This window comes from Mandrillus leucophaeus, unplaced genomic scaffold (assembly GCF_000951045.1).
Source record: "Mandrillus leucophaeus isolate KB7577 unplaced genomic scaffold, Mleu.le_1.0 Scaffold23, whole genome shotgun sequence".
Lineage (NCBI taxonomy): Eukaryota > Metazoa > Chordata > Mammalia > Primates > Cercopithecidae > Mandrillus > Mandrillus leucophaeus.
The window spans coordinates 941071-951813 of NW_012102365.1; the positions used below are offsets into that span (position 1 = coordinate 941071).

Consider the following 10743-nt stretch of genomic DNA (forward strand, 5'->3'; position numbering starts at 1 on the left):
CCCGGGTGTTCGTGTGCGAGGGACAGTTCCGCCAAGCGCTGACTACCTCCCCGCCATAGCCAGGAGAGGGGATCCTATGGGGCGCTGAGATCTGGCCGCCTTCACCCCACATCTAGGACCCGTCCCGGCATCTGTCCAGAGCTGTCGGAGCTTCCTCCATTAGTGCAAACGGGGAGATCTTCAGTGCCAGATGTCTGGGATTCTATCAGAGACAGGGGTTATGGGACCCCCCACTTCTCCCAGGGCCTTCCGCCAAGAGCCCTGCATCTGGCTTCATCGCCGCTGAGCCTGGAAGGATTTCCCCTCTTAACCCCTGGCGGTTGTGGAGTGTGGGATGGCACCACCCTTCTGGGACTGGAACTCCTGATTTTCTTTGCCCTGAGGCTAGGGCCAGAGGACACCTGTGTTCCCTACCCTGGGCTGTGGAGAAGAGAGTGGGGAAGAGCCCTTAGACCTTGTGAAGATGATTCCTGGCAGGGCGTGGGGGGACCTTGGTGCCTGCCTCCCTTCTTATGCCCCTTCCGGTAGGAAGGGCTGGGCCCTTGGGGAGTTTGGCTTCTGCCAGCCCAGATTCCCCAGACAACTCAGCTCCTTCTCTCCCAGAAGCAGCTCCTGTCCTCCCTTGAGGACTCTGTAGCTCCAGTCCCTAAGCGTGCAGAAGGCCACCTCTTCCTGTGCCTTTTGACCCCAGGGTCAAGGTCAAGCTCCCGAACGAGCTGGTGGAAAACTTCCTCCTTAACCTCTTGCTGGGAAGGAAGCAGGTGATACTGTCCTTCCCAGGTGATTGTTGCGGGTATGCAGGGAGGGAATGGAGGCCTCATTTGAGCACAGGATCTGAGATGACTTTCTTCCAGCTTGGGCCTGGAGACCCTGCCTCAGTCCCTTCCTCTGCCCTCTCTTACCTAGGGCAGCCACCAAGTGTCCTGCCTCTCAGGACCACAGCCTAAGATCAGGGTGAGCACCCAGGGTCCCCAGCCCCCAGGGTGTGCTGCCCCTTTAAAGGGATGGCCGACACTGGCTATTGGAGGGTGGGCGCGGCAGGATTAGGTAACCAACCTGAAGGCGCAATTTGGAGTAAATTGCTCTGGGATTCCTGCCATGGGGATTTTACAGGCACTGCTAGGCTGCTCAGAGGTTCTCTCGCTGACTCACCCTCTGAGGTGAGGAACACTGCCCTCTGCAGCCCCTGTACTGCCACCCCCTACTAGGACTGGGGCACAAGGTCCTGGGGGTGGTGCTCAGAGGTGGATTCCTTTGCCCAGGCACGCCCCGGGACCAGGCCTCCAAAGGGGAAGGTAGGGCTGGGAAAGGCTGGCGAGAGACTATGCTGATAGGGAGGGTGGACACCCAGGAGCTCGATCCTCGGTCTGGGGCACCACTTCCTGCTCCTCTTTAGGGAATCCTGAGGCAGGGGCCAGCTTCCCAAGGGGCCAGATTTAATTGGGAAACTATCTCAGTTTTGAGTTCTGTAACACCTGAGGTCTGTGAGAGGCGAAGACCAGCGGACTTCCTGAGATTCGTGGGACAGGGGGACGCGATTTCCTCAGGAGTTTCGCTCCAGAAGCGCTGTGTGATCCTCAGTCAGTCCTCAGCCTGTCTGGGCCTCTGCTTCTCCAGTGGCAAGTGCTAGGTTCTAGCCTCCACTTCCTGGGCCTGAGAGGGTGCAGAGTGTGGAGTACTGTTGTCTGGTCCCCCCTCCCCCACTCCTGGAGGTGCCAGGCGACTGGGTGTTATTGTTTGGGTAACAGGAGCCACAGGGCAGCCACGGTGCAGGTTGGGCTGTTCTCACTGGAGAACAGGGCCTCGCTGTTCTTAGCCCAGGTGACTTGTAAGCGATACAGCCGCCTGACCTGCAGGTACAGGCACCACCGCTGCTGGCAGCTCCTAGCCAGGAAGGAGGCAGGTGAGGGGCTGGTGGGGGGCTTTTCACAGGGACCTAGGATCTGGACTGCTCTGCCCTCCCATAGTGCTGCTGAAAATGGGCCGCTGGGAGGCAGGGCCTGGCCCAGGGTGCAGCCCAGGTGGAGTAATCTATGGGAAGTGTGGGTGAGGATTCTGCCTGAGCTTCGCTTAGCCTTGTTGAAAGCAGTAGTAGCCTTGTCCCCGGGCCCAGTTCTGCCACATACAGAGCTTTACTATGTGCCACTCATTCTGCCTTACGAATGTCACCCCACTTTAATTCTCACAACAGCTTCTCAAGGTAGGGATTATTACCCCCATTTTCAGATGGGGCAACTGAACTCAGGCTTATGCGTTAATATCAGAGCCAGGATTGCAACCAAGATCTCACTCTCTTTCACCAAGTGGGAGAGAGGCTCAGGGATGGGGAAGGGCTGGAGCCACACTAGCCCAGGGGGAAGGTGCTCCAAGAGAGGCTCCGGATGTTGGCAGACTCTCCTTATCCTGCAGGGCCCTTGTCCAGTCTTTGCCGAGGGCTGGCAGTGCCAGCCAGCCCTGGCACCTGGCCCCCAGCCTCCAGCAGTGAGCAGGGCTGCCAATGCTGGGCTCAGAACCCAGCTCCTGGGGCTGCTTCCTGCCTGTGGGGCACGTGCTGTCCTTCTCCATCTGCTGCCCAGCTTCTCCAGACGCTGCCCTGGGCCCCTCTTTCCAAGACAGAGCTGCTTGGGTGGGAAGGAAGGATGCCGGTTGGAACCCACTTCTGACATCTTGGAACTGGGGGCGGTGGTCTGGGGCCCTGGACATCTGGCCTCATGAGCAGTGCTCTCTGAGGAAGAGGGCGGAGGGTGGGTCTCCAACCTCTAAGAGGCCAAAGGACTCCTAAGACAAGGTCCTTCATTCAGTACTCTGCAAGGTCAGCACCATTGTCCCCATTCAGTCATTTATTTAGCACTTAGGTGATAAGTACTATTTCAAACAACAAAGTGCAGATGTCAGCAAGGCACACCTGCCCTCATGATACAGATAAGGAAACTAAGACTTTATTTATTTTATTTTTTTTTGAGGTAGAGTCTTGCTCCGTTGCCAGGCTGGAGTGCAGTGGTGCGATCTCGGTTCACTGCAACCTCCACCTCCCGGGTTCAAGCGATTCTCCTGCCTCAGCCTCCTGAGTACCTGGGACTACAGGCCCGCGTCACCACACCCAGCTAATTTTTGTATTTTTAGTAGAGTCAGGGTTTCACCATGTTGGCCAGGATGGTCTCCATCTCCTGACCTCGTGATCCGCCTGCCTCAGCCTCCCAAAGTGCTGGAATTGCAGGCATAAGCCAGTGCGCACAGCCGAAACTGAGACTTTAAAAAGTGATATGAGGCCACACGTGGTAGCTCACGCCTGTAATTCTAGCACTTTGGGAGTCTGAGGCAGGTGGATCACCTGAGGTCAGGAGTTTGAGACCAGCTGGGCCAACATGGCAAAACCCTGCCTCTACTAAAAATACAAAAATTAGCCATGCGTGGTGGTGCGGCCTATAATCCCAGCTACTTGGGAGGCTGAGGCAGGAGAATTGCTTGAATCCGAGGGGGTGGAGGTTGCAGTGAGCTGAGATTGCACCACTGCACTCCAGCCTGGGCAAAAGAGCAAAACTGTCTCTAAAAATGAAATAAAAATAAAAAGTGATATGACAGACCCAAGGATGGAAAAAGTGGCTGGCAGAGCTAGGATTAGTGGCTGTATCTTTGTGGCTGCATAGCTGTGTTCTTTCAAGGATCCTATGCAGCAGTCAGGCCAGAGGGGCAGATGACCCAGGACCCAGGCTCTGAGTGGGAAGCTGGCACCCTGCAACTCCCCTGACCGCCCTACCAGTCTGTTCCCCAGGGCTGCCTGTTTCCCTACTCTTACAGGTTTGGCGTTTCGTAAGAATGACACCCAAGCCAGAGATATAGGGAGTGGAGGCAGCCAGACTGCCTTGGGGGGGTCCCTAAATCATCCAGGCCACTGCTCAAGAAGCCCATACCTCTGGGTACACCTACTCCTTCGTCCCCTCCCTCAGTAGACTTGCAGACACATGACTTTGGTTTATGGTCACGTGTCTCCCACCTGCCTGCTGAGGGACCTCAGGTGAGTCCCTTAACTCTCTGAGCCTTATCTGAAAAATAGGAGTAATAGGACCTGCTCTGGCCTCCTTGCTCTCTTTGCTGGGTTGAACTTTCATTGGATAAACCACATGCTGGACTCTGGCTGGGTGCCAAGGAGTTGATGATGGACAAGCCATGGCCCCTTCCTGAGTTAACCTGCAGCGTGCTTGGTGCTATGGGGGTAGAGAGGAGGGAGAAAAGAACATGAGGCTGTGTGGACAGGGGTGACATTTGAATTCAGTCCTGATAAAAGACCAGGAGTTTGCCAAAGTGACAAGGCAGGAAAGACTTTCTTGGTAGAGGCAGCCACCACACAAATGCTGGGGATATAAAATAGACTGTTTTCAGGGTCTCCAGTTGTTCAGTTTAGCTCAAAAATACGGCCCAATGATAAGAATGGCTGTTGTTTGTAGGCCAGTTACATGCCAGGTATATATATTTATAGGCATCATTTCATTTACTTCTTGTAGCCACCAATGAAGTATGTTACTTTGATCCTCATTTCACAGATGGGGAAACTGAAGCCCCCATAAATGAACTAACCTTCTAGGGGTCATGCAGGTGGTAGAAGCCAGAATTTGAACCCATAAGGTCAGGTTGCAAAACCTACATTCCTAGTGATTGTGCTGGGCAGTTGAAGATGATGGCCTCGAATTCTATGCTAAGGAGCTGGGACTTGAATCTACAGTCCGTGGAGGCCATGGAGGGGTTTGGGGCCTGGTACATAGCAGATTCTCAGCAAATCTTGACTGAGTGAGTTGAGTGCAGTAGTTGCACTTAATTTTAGGAATAATGAAGGTTTGGAGTGGGGAAGGCCATGGGGCAGGGAGCTGGTGGGTAGGCTGTTCTGATCATCTGCAGGAATTATGTCAAGAGTCTAGAATGCCGGGTGAAGTGGGGCTCAGTCTACAAAAGCATCCCTACCCCAGCCCAGCCCCTGGGCCCTGGCCAACCCATCCCTTCTCCCCAGGCTGCTGAGAGATGACAGTGTGTGTATGGATGTGTGTGTGGAGGGGCCTCTAGAACATTTGGCCCCTGGGGAGAGATTAGGGGCATTAAAGGGGCTCAGGGGGCAGGATGTCCTGGGAGTGGCAATGGGGAGCTCTTCCAGGGGCAGGGAGATTATGTAATGGGTAGAGCACAGCTGTGCCTGCTACTGCCAAGCAGGGCTACAGCTGCCCCATGGAACCAGCTCCTGGCTCCGAAGTCCAGATCCAGAGCTGTTCTAGAGCGGGCCTTCCTAGCTGTTGGGAACCTCCTGTCTGCCTCACCACACTCTCCCTGTTCCAGGAGGGGTGGGGCGATTTCTTCAAGCTTCCAAATACCTAGATAGGGTAGGTTACTCACCTCACATCACACAGGAAACAGATGGGCTGGGTTTGACACACCCTAGCGTATTTAATAACCACCTGAGAGTGAAGTCTGGGGGCTGGAAAAGGCAAGACTGACCAGAGAGGGGCTCTGGGCTCTGGGCTGTCATTCAGCTGACCTTTTTTGAGCACCTCCTGGATTTGGGACCAGATTTTTAATCCCCACTCACGAGTTGTGTGACCATAGGCATCATCACTAGGTACCTTCAGAGCCTCAGTTTCCTTCTCTGCCAAATGGGGCCAGGGCCTCCTTCCCAGGGCTGTTGTGAGGATTAAATGGTGCCACAGGACCCAGGTGCAGTGGCTCATGCCTGTAATCCCAGCACTTTGGGAGGCTGAGGCGGGCGGATCACCTGAGGTCAGGAGTTTGAGACCAGCCTGGACAACATGGTGAAACGCTGTCTTTACTAAAAAAAAATACAAAAATTGTATTTTTAAAGCCAGGCATGGTGGCACATGCCTGTAATCCCAGCTACTTGGGAGGCTGAGGCAGGAGGATCACTTGAACCTGGAGGCAGAGGTTGCAGTGAGCTGAGATTGCACCACTGCACTCCAACCTGAGCAACAGAGCAAAACTGTGTCTAAAAAAAAAAAAAAAGAAAGAAAATGATGCCACAGGTGCGAGGCACTGAGCCCACTGCCTGCCATGTGGCAGAGGCTTGGAAGAGAGCAGCTGTTAGCACCAAGCCCTCATCTCTGCCCTCCCGGGACTCCCCGTCTATTAGGAAGGGCAGGCCTGTGTGTAAATAGTCTCTGCAGTGTGACAAGTGCTACAATGAAGGGTGAAGTGGAGGCAGCAGTCATTCTGCCTGGCAAGGTCAGGGGAGGGGTCCTAGAGTGGGGCAGGGCAAGGATAGTAGCCATCATCTCTGGGTTGCACACTTTCCCAGACTTTGTCTCCTTCTACCCTTGCAGCAACTCTGGGAAGTCAGTGTAACTACCCCACCCCATGTTACAGATGGGGAAACTGAGTCCTCTCACAGTTGACTAGTTTGTACAAAGTTTGTATCTGGTAGAGCTGGAAGCCACACATGACCCTTCCTTTCTCCCTGGGAGGAGGTGACATTTGAACTAAGTCTTCAGAGATGAAGTGTTTGCCAGGCAGACAGCATGAGGGTGAGAATGCTGGCCCCTGGGAATGTTCTGCCTGAGTCATGAGGGGCCATTGCCACAATCCTTGGTCTCTGTGCCCTCACCGTGAAAGTGGAGGTGGAGGGACCCACCCAGGACTCCTGCCCCACCACCATGGCCTCCATGGCTATTGGGAGCAGCTAAGGGTGGGGGTGCCCCATGGAGTCTTTCTCCCAAGCGTGTAAGTTCTGACAGTGCTCCCCCAATCTCCTTTCTCTTTTCCAGAATGGACAGACCTCAGGGGAAGAAGCTGGACTTCAGCCATCCAAGGTGAGGACCAGGGCCAGCACCCTGGGCGAGGGGATGTGGAGGGTCCTGTTTGCATGGCCTTGGAGGAGGTTGAGGGCCCCAGCCTCTAGCCCCTTTGCCCAGCTCAGCTGTCCTTCTCAGGGCCCACCGAATCCTTGTGGCAACCTTGGGCATAGAAATCACTTGTTCCAACCTTCCTATTTTGTAGGTGAGGCAACTGTGGCCCAGAAAGGGTCAGGAGCAGAATCCAGGTCAGGGCTCTGGTTACCTGTTACCCAGGCCAGGATGTGCCTGTGGTTTATTTACTCATGGAATTCATGCTGGCTCTAAGGAGTGATGGGAGGGGCTCAGGCCAGCTGTGCTGCTCCTTTTGGTAGAGCTGTGCTTGTCAGAAGCCTAGAAGTGAGCATCTGGGCACGTGAGCTGCAAAGGGGGTGCTGGTGGCTTCTCAAGGCTAACCAGGCCCATTGCCTGGCATGTGGCACTCATGGCATTTCTTAGGGCTTCCACTTCCAGTCTGGGGCTCATTCCCTCACCCCTGCTATCTCTGCTTCCCCTGGGCCCCTTCCTATAGCTTCCTACCCCCTGTTGCAGGTTTTGTGTGTTGCCAAAAGCACCAGGGACTAGGTGACAGTGTGTGACCTTGGGGAGGTTCCTTTTACACTCTGGGCCTTGGCTTTCTCATCTCTATATTGGAAAAGACCACGTCCCCTTCACAGGGTGGCCGTGAGGTCACAGGAGATGCTGGCTGTGGAAGGTCTTTGGAAGCTGCCTAGGCAGGGACAGAGCATGGACTCTGGTGTTAGAGCAAATCTGGGTTCCAGTCCTGGCTCCATCCCCACCATTTAACCAGAAGCTCTTCTCCCTTCTGAGTCTCAGTTTCCTGAGCTGTAAGTTGGGGAAATAGTGCCTATCTCACAGGAGCAATGTGAAGGACGATGAGGTAGTAACTGCCTGGCACATGGCAGCTTTGGTGCCAGCACCGAAAATGTCCTTGTATATTGCTCAGCTCAGCTTCCTGCCAGTGGCCCCACCTTCCAGACCTAGGTTGTCTTGAGCACCAGACCTGCCATAAGCTTGACCTTTGAGATGGATTCAGAATTAGTCCTGATGTTTACCTTGACTTAGCTTCCTAAGATGAGGTGACTGAGCTGGGTAGGGTAGGGCAGATGAGGGAAGCAGGCTCCCACCCTCTTCTCTGTGGGTTGCTGTGGCAACCTTGGACCAGCAGAGGCCAGTAAATAGTGTGGACTGGGCCCCTTGGTTTATCTCAGCCCATGTCTGCAGAATCTCCTCCCACAAAGTAGCTACCTCTCGTTGCCTAGTAACAAAATGAAGAAGCTGTAGGTTCCCAGTGAAGAAACAGGGTGTTCAGATCTCAGGGCTGAGGTTCTGGGGGTTGCAGAGGAGCTTGCAACATTTAGGGACCTGTGCTGAGTACAGCTTCTCACCTCAAGAACTGGAGGGGCTGACTGGGAGACGGTAGGAGCTTGCCCAGGCAGGTAATGTTTTGCTCCCAAGCCTATGACTCTTGCTCTAGAGCAGAAGATCGTGGAGTGGGAAGACAGACAGGGCTGGAGATGGTTGGGACAGGGAGTCTCGAATGCCACTTAAGGAAGAGAAAGAGTTTAACCTATGCCTAGCATCATACCAGGCGCTTTGCATTTAGTTCTCACTACATCCTTGGAGGTAGACTGTTACTATCCCCATTTTACAGATGAGAAAATTGAGGTTCAACATCACAGCTGGTGGGCAATGAAGACAAGTCTTGTTTGGCTTCAAGGTCATTCCTCATAGTCCAGAGAACCCTGAGTGCTGAAGAGGAGGAGCATTGACTTTCTGTGATCCCAAGTGGGACCAGTCCTGGGCACCTGCTCATCCATTTGTTGCCCCAGCCACCAGTGTCCCTAATGCCCACTTCTGGGCTTAATACACCAGGGGGCGCTCAAACTGTGGTCTGGACCTCATCACTTTGTGCGGTGAAAGGAGCTGGCAATGGGACACTTTATCCTAATGAAACATTCGGTGCACCCTGTTGTACACAGGAGGGCCTAAAATGAAGTCAACATCCCCCACCCTCCGGGAGCTCCCAATCTTTGGGCAGAGGGTGGAGACAGGAAAGCCGTGTGGTTTAGGCGCTATGATGGGGCGAGAGCGCAGCTGTGGGCACATAGAACCTCCGTTCTGTGCCAGGCCCCATGTTGGACAGAGACGTATACCACCACCTTCCAGGTGCCCACATTTCTCTCCATAGCATGATGAGATGAGCATGTCCCCGGGAACCCAGCTGATGGCATCTGAGTTCGGGGCTGAGTGTGAACCAGAGACATGGTCATCGCTGTGCATGGCCGAGGAAGACGAGTTGGGGTGGGCTGTAGGGCACAGGCCATGTTCCCTGCGGAAATGGCATTTGGTTGGGGCTCGAAAGGCAGGATTTGGGCAGCTAGAGAAAGAATTGGGTCTTCCAGGTGGCAAAGAGGCAGGGAAGGGAGTCAGGGATTCTAAGTTCAGAATCCTGCACCTATTTTTTATTTGCCTTGTAACCTTGGGCAAGTCACTTGCCCTGCTGAGGCTCGGGTTCTCTCCTGAAAAATAAAAGGAGAATAAAGCCTATTTCTCAGGGCCACCTGGAAAAGAGAATGTGGTGCATATAAATTAAAGTATCTAACAGGGCTTGTGGCACAATGTTGCTGTTTAATGCTTGTTTATTTTATTCATTTCAGGCAGAAAGCGGGATTCGGGATTTGGGTTTTAGCAGCAATACTGTGGATAGCCATCAGGGTGAGAACTCTGTGGATCCCCTCAGCACCTAGATGCATCTGGTACCCTCAGGCACACCAGAGCTCCATTTGTCCTCCCTCCCTTCCTGGGAGTGGACTGGGCATCCCAGGCCCCCTCCCCCAGCTATCTCCGGAGCTGGACCCCTTTGAAGCGCCTGCAGGTCTATTTTGAGAGCTGAGCGTCTCCCCTCCCCTCCTCTCTTCCTGTTTATGAAACCCTGATCCCTCCCGGATCCCTCCTGCTCCCCTGGCCAGAGCTTAGGCAGGATGTGACTGTGGACTTCAGGGAGGCTTGGGCAGCCTCAGGTGTTGGGAGGAACTTCCCTGGGCCTGGCCAGAGAAGGCCAGCCACTGTCCTAGTACCTGGGGCCCTGTGTCTGGGCTCTGTCCCTTCAGCCTGCCCAGGGGAGACCCCACAGCAGTAAGACTAAGTAAACCTGGGAGAAGTTTTGTTTCCAACATCCCCTTGTCTCTGTGGCCCCTTTTGCTTCTAGAAACAATCTGAGAGTGGAGCATATTGTTCCAACCTTCATTTTACAGAGGAGGAAACCAAGGTTCATACAGGGAAACAGATTTGCTGGGAGCACTCAGCTAGTGAGTGGCCAGCTCTTCCTGACATCCCACCCTGCCTGCCCCCCTGGCCTTAAGCCCCTTGCTCACACAGGTCTTTCTCTACCTGGAGTGTCTTTTTTTTCCTCCTTTCTCCCTGGCCAACACTTGTTCATCCTCAGGACCCAGCTGGGCTGCCCCTCTGGAAGGTCTTTCTTGACTTCACCCATTGGCAGATAGTCACCACCTTTGGGCACCCACAGCACCTTGATTATGGCTGTCTCAGGATAGTTGTGGTTTTTTGGTTTTGTTTTTGTTTTGAGGCAGGGCCTCCCTGTGCTGCCCAGGCTGGAGTGCAGTAGTGCAACTACAGCTCACTGTAGCCTTGACCTCCTAGGCTCAAGTGATCCTCCTACCTTAGCTACCAGACTATCTGGGACTACACGCGCACGCCACTATGCCCAGCCAGGAGTTCAACACAAGCCTGGGCAATACAGGGAGACCCATCCTCTACAAAAAAAATTTATTTTTTTTTTTGAGACGGAGTTTTGCTTTTGTTGCCCAGGCTGGAGTGCAATGGCACGATCTTGGCTCACTGCAACCTCTGCCTTCCAGGTTCAAGCGATTCTCCT

General features: G+C 54.0%; 1 protein-coding gene across 1 annotated transcript in view; it reads left to right on the forward strand.

Annotated features, from left to right (window-relative positions):
- The first annotated feature begins 1186 nt into the window (after positions 1–1186).
- RPS6KA1 (ribosomal protein S6 kinase, 90kDa, polypeptide 1) overlaps positions 1187–10743 on the forward strand; it is a 52842-nt gene continuing 43285 nt past the window's right edge. The window contains exons 1-2 of the mRNA XM_011981659.1: positions 1187–1295; positions 6759–6803. The gene's annotated coding sequence lies outside the window, so the exon portion shown is untranslated. The remainder of the gene's footprint in view (positions 1296–6758; positions 6804–10743) is intronic.